We start from the raw sequence: 11424 nt of genomic DNA, 5'->3' as shown, positions 1-11424 counted from the left end.
CATCAACGATGAGAAATTAAAGAAGATACCAAAGATGGAGCACTCCCTCCTAGGGAAGCTGCACCAGATATTCTTGTTCCCGGGCCGGGATGAAAGCAAATATACTCGACCGTGGCAAGACCCGGCAATGAAGAAGATAAACAGACACGCCATGGGCAAGTTTAGTAGTGCGTTGTCCGGCTGGAAAGTAAGGGTGAAACATCGGATCATCGTCAAAGGGGAACCCTACTCTGAGATTGTAAAGGATAATCCGATGATTATGGAAAAGCAGTTTGAGATATTCAAGAAGGCTTGCATTGCCAAAGCTGCCAAAGAAAAGTCGGAGTACATGAAGGGCTTCAAGAGAGGAACATGGGGTGTCACCACCTCGGAAGTCGTGGTTACACGGGGAAGAGGCCCATATGGGACAAGGAGGACGCGGAACGCGAAAGTCTAGGGAACCCAGACCCCTTGGCGGAGTTCACCGTCCCGCAGGAGCGTGATGTCATCAGGGCCCGGTACCATTGGGACCGAGTCAAGAAGGTTTTCGATATAGACGCGGTCACGAAGGAGTTCATGAGACTGCTGGTAATTATTAATTTACCCCTTAATTTTAGCTTATGATCAATTCGACTGCGCGTTTAGTCACATTTGTAAATGATCCATGTTCCTTTTGCAGAAAGAGCAGCACATGACTGCGGCCGAAAGCGACTCACCGTCTGAGGCGTTGGCGAGGCCCAAGTGGGACACCCCATTCAACCGGGCCTTGAACATATTGAAAGGACTCCCGGTGGACACTCGGCCATCGTATGGACGCGTGCACAACGTCGGAGACGACGCCATGTGGAAGAAGTACTACCGTGAGACCGCCGAGGAGAAGAAGGAAAGGCGAAGGTTAAATGAAGAAAACATCGACAAGAAGGTTGAGATTGCGGTTGATATGAAATCAGCCGAGACAGTAAAAGCAGCGGTAGCTGCCGCAAGAGAGGAAATGGCAACTTCGTATAGTGTCTTGATTCCGGCTATCGTCACTTGGAGCAAGCAAAATCTAGATAAAGAGGCAGCGGACTTTCCCCTTTCCAACTTCTTCGGGAGCAGCTCGTTTAGCGTTGCACCAGCACCTGCTCACGCAACTACACCTGCTCCCGCACCTGCTCCCGCATCTGCTCATAGTAGCCCGTCCTCCGTCTCTGGCGTGCTCAGCGGGGCTTCCTCTTTGACTGAGCTCAACACCCTCACGGTACCTGTCACACCGGCCCTCTTCAATATATGTATAGTCTCCCATTTTCATTGCCTTTCGGATGTCTCATGTTGCAGACATGTCTTTGTAGGCGGACGTAGCCCCGTGCACCATACTATACACCATCGGCGGCCAGAAGGTGGATGTGGGAAAGGCGACGATACTCAAGCCGAAGGAATAATTGTTCCACAGCCGGCCGATCCCCCTGACGTCTTCAAGGTTTCCGTGGCCAGTGTCAAACTGGGCCACGAGAATTTGGCTCCTCCGGTAGCACTAGGGAGAGATGACGACGAGACCCCGCGGTGGCTTGACGATTGCAAGAGTTGGCTCCTGTTGTGGCCGAAGAGTCTGCTTCGTCTGGAGGCGGCCGGGAGCGCACCCACGACCAAGCAGCCTCAGCAAGGTATCAACACCAACACCCCACCTACCCAATTAGCGTCACCTGTCGTGCCAGGTGATAGCGGACGGCATGAGGAAGAGGCTCCATTAGTGGCTGATGACATCTCCTATGATGAGGATGATGACCCTCTACAGTATCTCAATACCGGCACCTATGACGACGGAGGATTGATGGCTCAGCAGTATGAGTACTCAGGGTTTGAGCATGATGAGTTGGTGCCTGAATTGCCGTAGGATGAACATATGATAGGCTCACCTCCAGTAGCAAAGAAGCATATGAAGAGACCGAAGAAAGGCAAAGTTGTTTCTATGAGCCAGCCGCCTCTGCAGCCTCGGGTTGAAGACCATATACCTATCATAGGTGCGGCCAAATACCATATCCCCGGTGATCCAATCCTACCTAAGGCAGCGGTAGAGGCCACATATGGCGATCTAAGGAGACTTCATGACGATGAGTTGCGGAGAGAGAAAAGCCTAATCGCCTTGAAAAATCCAGGATACCCGCTCTGCATGGTTAACGCGCCGCAACAAAGGTTGTACGTCAACACATTCCGCGCGGAAAAGTTCTTCCTTCGATTCGATTACATCTTTGACATGTTTCACTTAAAAAAGCTGGATTTTACGTTTGTCCGCCTTTTTGCATTGTACATGAACTACATCATCAGGATTGAGCAAATACCTTATATCTGTCGCTGACCCGTACTTCATGCACGAGGGCTTCTTGGCAGTCTACCAAGAGCACCGTGACTATGCGAGGAACTGCATCGCCGATTTCATGGTCGGCAATAAGGACATGGAGATGATTCTCCTGCCTTAGCATCCCATGTAAGTCATCTGCGAATATCCTTCCTTCAGTTTCCATCATTCATTTGCACGCGTGGAGGCTAATTTGAGGTGTACTTACTTTGCGCAGCGACGGGCGCGCCGTCCTCATCATCCTTTACCCCTGATTCTCCCACGCTCTTTACTTGGACTCGTCGAAGAACATGAAGAAAAAGGATTACACCCACATCAAGTCTGTTCTCGACAGTGCTATCTTAAGCTACGACATACTGGGTGGAGAGATCACACACAAGAAGATAAGGAACCGCGTGAGGGAGTCCTAGATCAAGGGGTCCTCGGGCGTCCTACCTATTATGCATGGGCCGGACTGATGGGCCGTAAAGATACGAAGACCAAAGACTCTTACCCGTGTCCGGATGGGACTCTCCTTGGTGTGGAAGGCAAGCTTGGCGACCAAATATGAAGATTCTTTTTCTCTGTAACCGACTTTGTACAACCCTAGTCCTCTCCGGTGTCCATATAAACCGAAGGGCTTAGTCCGTAGAGGAAAGATACATAATCGTAGTCATACAGGCTAGACTGCTAGGGTTTTAGCCATTACGATCTTGTGGTAGATCAACTCTTGTAATACTCATATTCATCAAGATCAATCAAGCAGGAAGTAGCGTATTACCTCCATAGAGAGGGCCCGAACCTGGGTAAACATCGCGTCCCCTGTCTCCTGTTACCATCGACCTTAGACGCATAGTTCGGGACCCCCTACCCGAGATCCGCCGGTTTTGACACCGACATTGATGCTTTCATTGAGAGTTCCACCGTGCCGTCGTCAAAAGGTTTTGATGGCTCCTTTGATCATCTATAACGATGTTTTCCAAGGGGAAGTCTTCCTCCCCGGACAAATCTTCGTATTCGGCGGCTTCGCACTGCGGGCCAACTCGCTTGGCCATCTGGAGCAGATCGAAAGCTATGCCCCTGGCCATCAGGTCAGATTTGGAAGCTTGAACTACGTCGCGGATATCCACAGAGACTTGATCTTCGACAGATTCGAGACCACGGCAGCCGCTCCCTGCCACCACGATGAACATGACGTAAATCTGTCATCGGACCACACCCAGGAAATAGCGCCTGTAACTACTCTGGCCTTAGATCCGGAGCAGATCGCGCCATCCGAGGACGGGAAGCTCAACCCCGCCACGGAAGCCGCAGACTCAGCAGCGTTGGAGCCGCACACAGACTTAACTTCAAGTGACGTTTGTGTCACCGGAACCATGGACTCGTCTCCGGCTACAGGTTCCGAACCTTGTGCGTCCGCGTACGTCAAGCTTGATCGGTCATCGATCATCGAATTCAGCTCCGCGGACATCTTCCGGCACTCGCCCTTGGGCGACGTGCTGAACTCATTAAAAAATCTATCCTTAGCGGGGGACTCACAGCCGAATTATATCCGGTTCGAACTGGAGGCTGATGACGGAGAATTTTGTTCCCCACCCACCACCCGCTTCATAGCCACCGCCGAGGACTTAACCGACACGCTCGATTACGGCTCCGAAGACATGGAAGATATGGACGACGATGCCGGAGAAGAAGAGGCCCAAAATCCGCCGTTTACCGGACGTTGGACGGCCACTTCCTCGTATGACATATACATGGTGGATGCACTAAAATAGAATAGCGGCGATGACAAGGAAGATCCAGTTGAGGATAAACCTCCTGAGATACAACCAAAGCGCCGGCGTCAGCGGCGCCGCTCTAAATCATGCCGCAGCAAAGACAGCAACACCGACACAGGGGAAGATAACACTCCGGACGGTGTCGAAGACAATGAAGACCCCGTTGAGCCAACTTCCGAACAGGACGAACGGGAAGATGAGCAAGTTAGCCCTGATGAACAGGCCATAAACGAAGACTCGGAGGACAGTAATTATTTTCCGCTCTCCGAGGAGGAGGTAAGCCTCGGCAACGAGGATTTTATCGTGCCTGAGGAACCTCTCGAGCAGGAGCGCTTTAAGCGCCAGCTAATAGCCACTGCAAGGAGCCTGAAAAAGAAGCAGCAGCAGCTTCAAGCCGATCAAGATCTACTAAACGACAGATGGACTGATGTCCTGGCAGCCGAGGAATACGGCCTCAAGCGCCCAGCCAAAAGTAACCCGAAGCGCAAATTCCTAACTCAGTTCGATGATGAGGCGCCGGATCCCGTACAATCATCGCGCAATGCGGCTGACCGACCACCACACGGTCGGGATAAAGTGGCAACTCAAGCCGAACACCAGCCCGCCCCGCCTCATCGTAAAGGCAGAGATAAAACAGCTCGTGATCATACATATGACCTTCGGCAGAAACTGGACAATAGAGCAGGACATACTAGATCGATCTACGGATTGCGAGGACATGCCCCGACACGTGACGACGGCTATCTATTCGGACGTAACAAGCCTAGTCACGCCCGGGCCGAAAACCGCAGACGAACTCCATCGGAGCTACATCGCGATGTGGCCCGATACAGAGGCGCCACACACCCTCTTTGCTTCACTGATGAAGTAATGGACCATGAATTCCCAGAAGGGTTTAAACCCGTAAACATCGAATCATATGATGGGACAACAGACCCCGCGGTATGGATCAAGGATTTTCTTCTCCATATTCATATGGCCCGTGGTGATGATCTCCACGCCATCAAGTATCTTCCACTAAAGCTCAAAGGACCAGCTCGGTACTGGTTGAACAGTCTGCCCGAAAACTCCATTGGCAGCTGGGAAGACTTGGAAGAAGCCTTCCGCGACAACTTCCAGGGTACATATGTTCGACCACCAGATGCCGATGACTTAAGTCACATTGTCCAACAGCCCGGAGAGTCATCCAGGAAGCTCTGGACTAGGTTCTTAATTAAAAAGAACCAAATTGTCGACTGTCCAAACGTAGAAGCCCTCGCGGCCTTCAAACACAGGGTCCGGGACGAATGGCTTGCCCGCCACCTCGTCTAAGAAAAACCAAAATCCATGGCAGCCCTTACCGCTTTAATGACCCGCTTTTGCACGGGAGAGGACAGCTGGCTCGCTCATAGAAGCAACAGCGCCAGCGATCCGGGTACTTCAGAAGCTCGAGACGGCAACGGCAAGCCACGACATGATATACACAAGCGTCGCAATAGTAACGAAATAACGCAAGACACGACGGTTAACGCCGGGTTTAGCAGCTCCAAACCCGGTCAACGGAAAAAGCCATTCAAGGCAAATAGAGACGAACCATCCAATCTAGACAAGATACTGGACTGGCCCTGCCAGATTCATGGCACTCCCAATAAACCAGCTACTCACACAAACCGAAGCTGCTGGGTCTTCAAACAAGCTGGCAAACTTAATGCCGAACACAAGGGGAAGCGGCCTCCTAGTGACAGTGATGACGAAGAGATTCGCCAGCCGAACACCGGGGTTCAGAAGCGATTTCCCCCCAAAGTGAAAACCGTAAACATGTTATATGTGACGCACACCCCTACAAGGGAGCGCACGCCACGGGACATACACGCCATAGAGCGGACCCCCCTGGAAATTAGTCATATCCGTCCTGACGGTCTGGCAACTCTGATCATCGATCCAATTATCGATGGTTTCCATCTCACGAAAGTCCTTATGGACGGCGGTAGCAACCTCAATCTACTCTACCAAGAAACTGTCCGCAAAATGGGCATTGATCCTTCAAGAATCAAGCCCACCACAACTATCCTCAAGGGAGCAATGCCCGGCGTAGAAACTCACTGCACGGGCTCTATCGCACCGGAAGTCGTTTTCGGCTCGCCGAACAATTCCCGAAGCGAGGGCTTGACCTTTGATATTGCCCCGCTTCACAGTAGCTACCATGCACTTCTGGGGCATACCGCTCTTGCTCGTTTTAATGCGGTCCCACTCTACACCCGTGTAAAACTTAAAATGCCTGGTCCACGCGGTGTCATAACAGTAAATGGAAATACTGAACACTCCATCCATACAGATGACCACACTACGGCTATTACGGCCGAAGTACAAAGCGGCCTCATCGAGCCGCATAACTCATTGGCCATTAAGCCGCCGGTCTCTATTAAATGGAACCAATCAATCCCAGAGCTGGAATAGCAGTTCGGCCTTCGCCGTTCACCTTACACACTCGTGCGGTTTACACCGCGCGTGCATAACTACGCACTCAAAATACTCTGGTCATTGGCGGAGGCACAATACGGAAAAGCTTACAAGCACTCCCATTTACTCCTTTTCTTTTCTAACCACTTTTTATCTCTTATTACAGGTGGCTCAAACATTGGTCATCTTACGGACTCTTTCGGAGTTCGGCTTCATACACTCACCCAAAGGTTATTCCTGTTAAGGAATCCTCCCACCGAGGCAAGGCAACGCAGACGTGCGACAGGAGGTCCAAATAATTTTGTGTAGACTGTACTCTCTATTTTGAGCCTGTAAAGTACCTTCTCCCTTAGCCTTCGACCACTGGCATGTCAAATAGCCTGGGTCGTGGCGTTGTTATTTGTACAATGGCAATTGACATATCAATCAAGTTCCAGTGAACATAATCCGTATCCAGTATTTGCTTCTTTTAAAGAGCTAAAATTTTCTGGTTCTTTCACACTCGCACCTCGGCACAATTGCCAGGGGCTCGACATGGGAACAAATGAGTTGCCGACGAAGTCCGAACATCTTTATAGCACACTTCAGCGTCACGAGTTTGGCCTTATATGCACCAGCTCCAAATCATGTCTTTGGTCAATAGTTGGGTTGCGCGGCTCCTGTGCTTACTGCTACGTCCTGAGCTTGCGTTGGTTTTCCTTGAAGAGGAAAGGGTGATGCAACAATAGTAGCATAAGTATTCCCCTCAGTTTCTGAGAACCAATGTATCAATCCAGTAGGAGGCTCCTCAAAAGTCCCATGCACCTACACAAACAAACAAAGAACTCGCAACCAACGCAATAAAGGGGTTGTCAATCCCTTCACGGCCACTTGCGAAAGTGAGATCTGATAGAGATAGTATGATAAGATAAATATATTTTTGGTATTTTATAATATAGATGCAAAAAGTAAAGATGCAAATAAAAGTAGATTGAAAGCAAATATGATAAAAGATAGACCCGGGGGCCATAGGTTTCACTAGAGGCTTCTCTCAAGATAGCATAAGTATTACGGTCGGTGAACAAATTACTGTCGAGCAATTGATAGAAAAGCGAATAATTATGAGATTATCTAGGCATGATCATGTATATAGGCATCACATCCGCAACAAGTAGACCGACTCCTGCCTGCATCTACTACTATTACTCCACACATCGACCGACTCCTGCCTGCATCTAGAGTATTAAGTTCATAAAGAACAGAGTAACGCATTAAGCAAGATGACATGATGTAGGGATAAACTCATGCAATATGATATAAACCCCATCTTTTTATCCTCGATGGCAACAATACAATACGTGCCTTGCAACCCTTTCTGTCACTGGGTAAGGACACCGCAAGATTGAACCCAAAGCTAAGCACTTCTCCCATGGCAAGAAAGATCAATCTAGTAGGCCAAACCAAACTAATAGTTCGAAGAGACTTGCAAAGATAACTCAATCATACATAAAAGAATTCAGAGGAGATTCAAATATTTCTCATAGATAAACTTGATCATAAACCCACAATTCATCGGATCTCGACAAACACACCGCAGAAAGAGTTTACATCGAATAGATCTCCACAAGAGAGGGGGAGAACATTGTATTGAGATCCAAAAAGAGAGAAGAAGTCATCTAGCTAATAACTATGGACTCGAAGGTCTGTGGTAAACTACTCACAACTCATCGGAGGGGCTATGGTGTTGATGTAGAAGCCCTCCGTGGTCGATCCCCCCTCCAGCAGAGCGCCGGCGAAGGCTCCAAGATGGGATCTCGCGGATACAGAAGGTTACGACGGTGGAAATTGTGTTTCGTTGGCTCCCTGGATGTTTTCGGGGTACGTAGGCTTATATAGGAGGAAGAAGTACGTCAGTGGCCGCCCGAGGGGCCCACGAGACTGGGGGCGCGCCCTGTAGGGGTGGGCGCGCCCTCCCCTCTCGTGGCCGCCTCGGCTGCTTCTTGACTTGCACTCCAAGTCCTCTGGATCACGTTCGTTCCAAAAATCACGCTCCCGAAGGTTTCATTCCGTTTGGACTCCGTTTGATATTCCTTTTCTTCGAAATACTGAAATAGGCAAAAAAATAGCAATACGGGCTGGGCCTCCGGTTAGTAGGTTAGTCCCAAAAATGATATAAATGTGTAAAATAAAGCCCATAAACATCCAAAAGGGGTAATATAATAGCATGGAACAATCAAAAATTATAGATACGTTGGAGACGTATCAAGCATCCCCAAGCTTAATTCCTACTCGTCCTCGAGTAGGTAAATGATAAAAACAAAAAATTTGATGTGGAATGCTACCTAGCATAATTCTCAATGTAATTTTCTTTATTGTGGCATGAATGTTCAGATCCAAATGATTCAAAATAAAAAGTTCATATTGATAAAAGAAATAGTAACACTTCAAGCATACTAATCAAAGTAATCATGTGTTCTCAAAATAACATGGCAAAAGATAGTTCATCCCTACAAAATCATATAGTTAGGCTATGCTTCATTTTCATCACACAAAGATGTTCCCAACTTCTATACCCCCGATGACAAGCCAAGCAATTGTTTCATACTTAAATAATCTCAAACTTTTTCAACCTTCACGCAATACATGAGCGTGAGCCATGGATATAGCACTATGGGTGGAATAGAATATGATGATGGGGATTGTGTGGAGAAGACAAAAAAGGAGAAAGTCTCACATGACGAGGATAATCAACGGGCTATGGAGATGCCCATCAATTGATGTCAACACGAGGAGTAGGGATTGCCATGCAACGGATGCACTAGAACTATAAATGAATGCTCAACAAAAGAAAACTAGTGGGTGTGCATCCAACTTGCTTGCTCACGAAGACCTAAGGCATTTGAGGAAGCCCATTGTAGGAATATACAAGCCAAGTTCTATAATGAAAAATTCCCACTAGTATGAAAAAGACAACCTATGAGACTCACTATATGAAAAACATGGTGCTACTTTGAAGCACAATATATGAGACTCACCACATGAAAAACAAGGTGCTACTTTGAAGCACAAGTGTGGAAAAAGAGATAGTAAGATTGCCCTTTTTATTTATTTTCTTTTTTTTCTTTTCTTTTTTTTTCTTTTTTGGGCCTTTTTTTGGCCTTTCTTCTTTTTTTTTTCTTTTTGGGAAATGCTCTAATAATGATGATCATCACACTTTCATTGATTACAACATATGAACTACAACTCGAAACTAGAACAAGATATGACTCTATATGAATGCCTCCGGCGGTGTACCGGGATGGTGCAATGAATCAAGAGTGACATGTATGAAAAATTATGCATGGTGGCTTTGCCGCAAATATGATGTCAACTACATGATCATGCAATGGCAATGTGACAAAAGTAAAGTATGTCATGATCACTACTGGAATCAGCTAATTTGCCATCTGCCAGCTCTTTGTCGTCTGCTAGCTGACGGCAAAGAAGCTCTTTGCCATCAGCTACCCAAAAGCAGACGGCAAAGAAACGGCAGACGGTAAAGAAGCTCTTTGCCATCTGCGAGCTCTTTGCCGTCAGCCAGTAGACGACAAAGAATCTTTGCCGTCCGCTGGCAGACGGCAAAGAGAGAGGTGGCCCCCACCCCCCGCCCGTTTGGAAAAAACTTAACGACCCACCTCTTTGCCGTCTGCCAGCAGACGGCAAAGAGGCAAAAGGGCGGACGGCAAAGAGAGGCGGACGGCAAAGAGGGCACTACCTAACGGCCCGTACCCCCCGCCCGTTACTCTGTTCTCTCCTCGCCGTTCTCTCCTCCCACCCCCTGCCGCCGCCGCCGCCCGCCGCGCGCCGCCGCCCTCACCACTCGCCGCCGCCCCACCGCCCGTCGCCCCCGCCGCCCCACCGCCCGTCGTCGCCCCACCACCCGTCGCCTGCCGTCGCCCCACCACCCGTCGCCCCCGCCGCCCCGTCGCCCCACCGCCCCGGCTCTCCGCCGCCCCGGGGCCCCGCCGCCCCACCGCCCCGTCGCCCCCCGCCCCCCCGCCGTCCCGCGCCCCACCGCCCCGGGCCCGGCCCCCCGCCGCCCCAGGCTGCCCCCGCGCCCCGGCCACCTCCTCCACCGCCCCGCCCCCCTCCTCCACCGGCCTCCTCCTCCACCGGCCCTGCCCCAGGTGAGCCCCCCTCCTTTTTTTTTCTGTTTTTTCTGTTTTTTTCTTTTTAGTTTTAGTTTTAGTTTAGATTTAGTTTTAGTTGTAGTTTTAGGTTTAGTTTTAGTTTAGTTTTAGTTTTAGGTTTAGTTTAGTTTGAGTAAAGAAGAAGAAGAAGAGAAAAAGAGGAGAGGAGGAGAAGAAGAAGAGGAAAAAGGAAAGGAAGAAGAAGAAGAGGAGGAGGAGAAGAAAAAAGAAGAAGAGGAAGAAGAAGAAGAAAAAAGAGGAGAGGAGGAGAAGAAGAAGAGGAAAAAGGAAAGGAAGAAGAAGAAGAGGAGGAGAAGAAAAAAGAAGAAGAGGAAGAAGAAGAAGAAAAAAGAGGAGAGGAGGAGAAGAAGAAGAGGAAAAAGGAAAGGAAGAAGAAGAAGAGGAGGAGGAGAAGAAAAAAGAAGAAGAGGAAGAAGAAGAAGAAAAAAGAGGAGAGGAGGAGAAGAAGAAGAGGAAAAAGGAAAGGAGGAAGAAGAAGAAGAAGAAGAAGGAAAAAAAAGGAAGAAAGGGAAGAATAGGAAGAAGAAGAAAAGGAAAAAAGAGGGAAAAACCCCGACCCGACACGGCACCCCGACCCCGACCCGGCACCCCGACACGACACCCCGACCCCTAGACCCCGACCCCGACACCCCGACCCCAACCCCGACCCCGACACCCCGACCCCGAGCCTGACCCGACACCCCGAACCCGACACCGACACGGCACCCCGACCCCGACCCGGCACCCCGACCCCGACACCCCGAGC

Source organism: Aegilops tauschii, chromosome 1 (assembly GCF_002575655.3).
Source record: "Aegilops tauschii subsp. strangulata cultivar AL8/78 chromosome 1, Aet v6.0, whole genome shotgun sequence".
NCBI lineage: Eukaryota > Viridiplantae > Streptophyta > Magnoliopsida > Poales > Poaceae > Aegilops > Aegilops tauschii.
Note: the sequence above shows the minus strand (reverse complement) of the source record.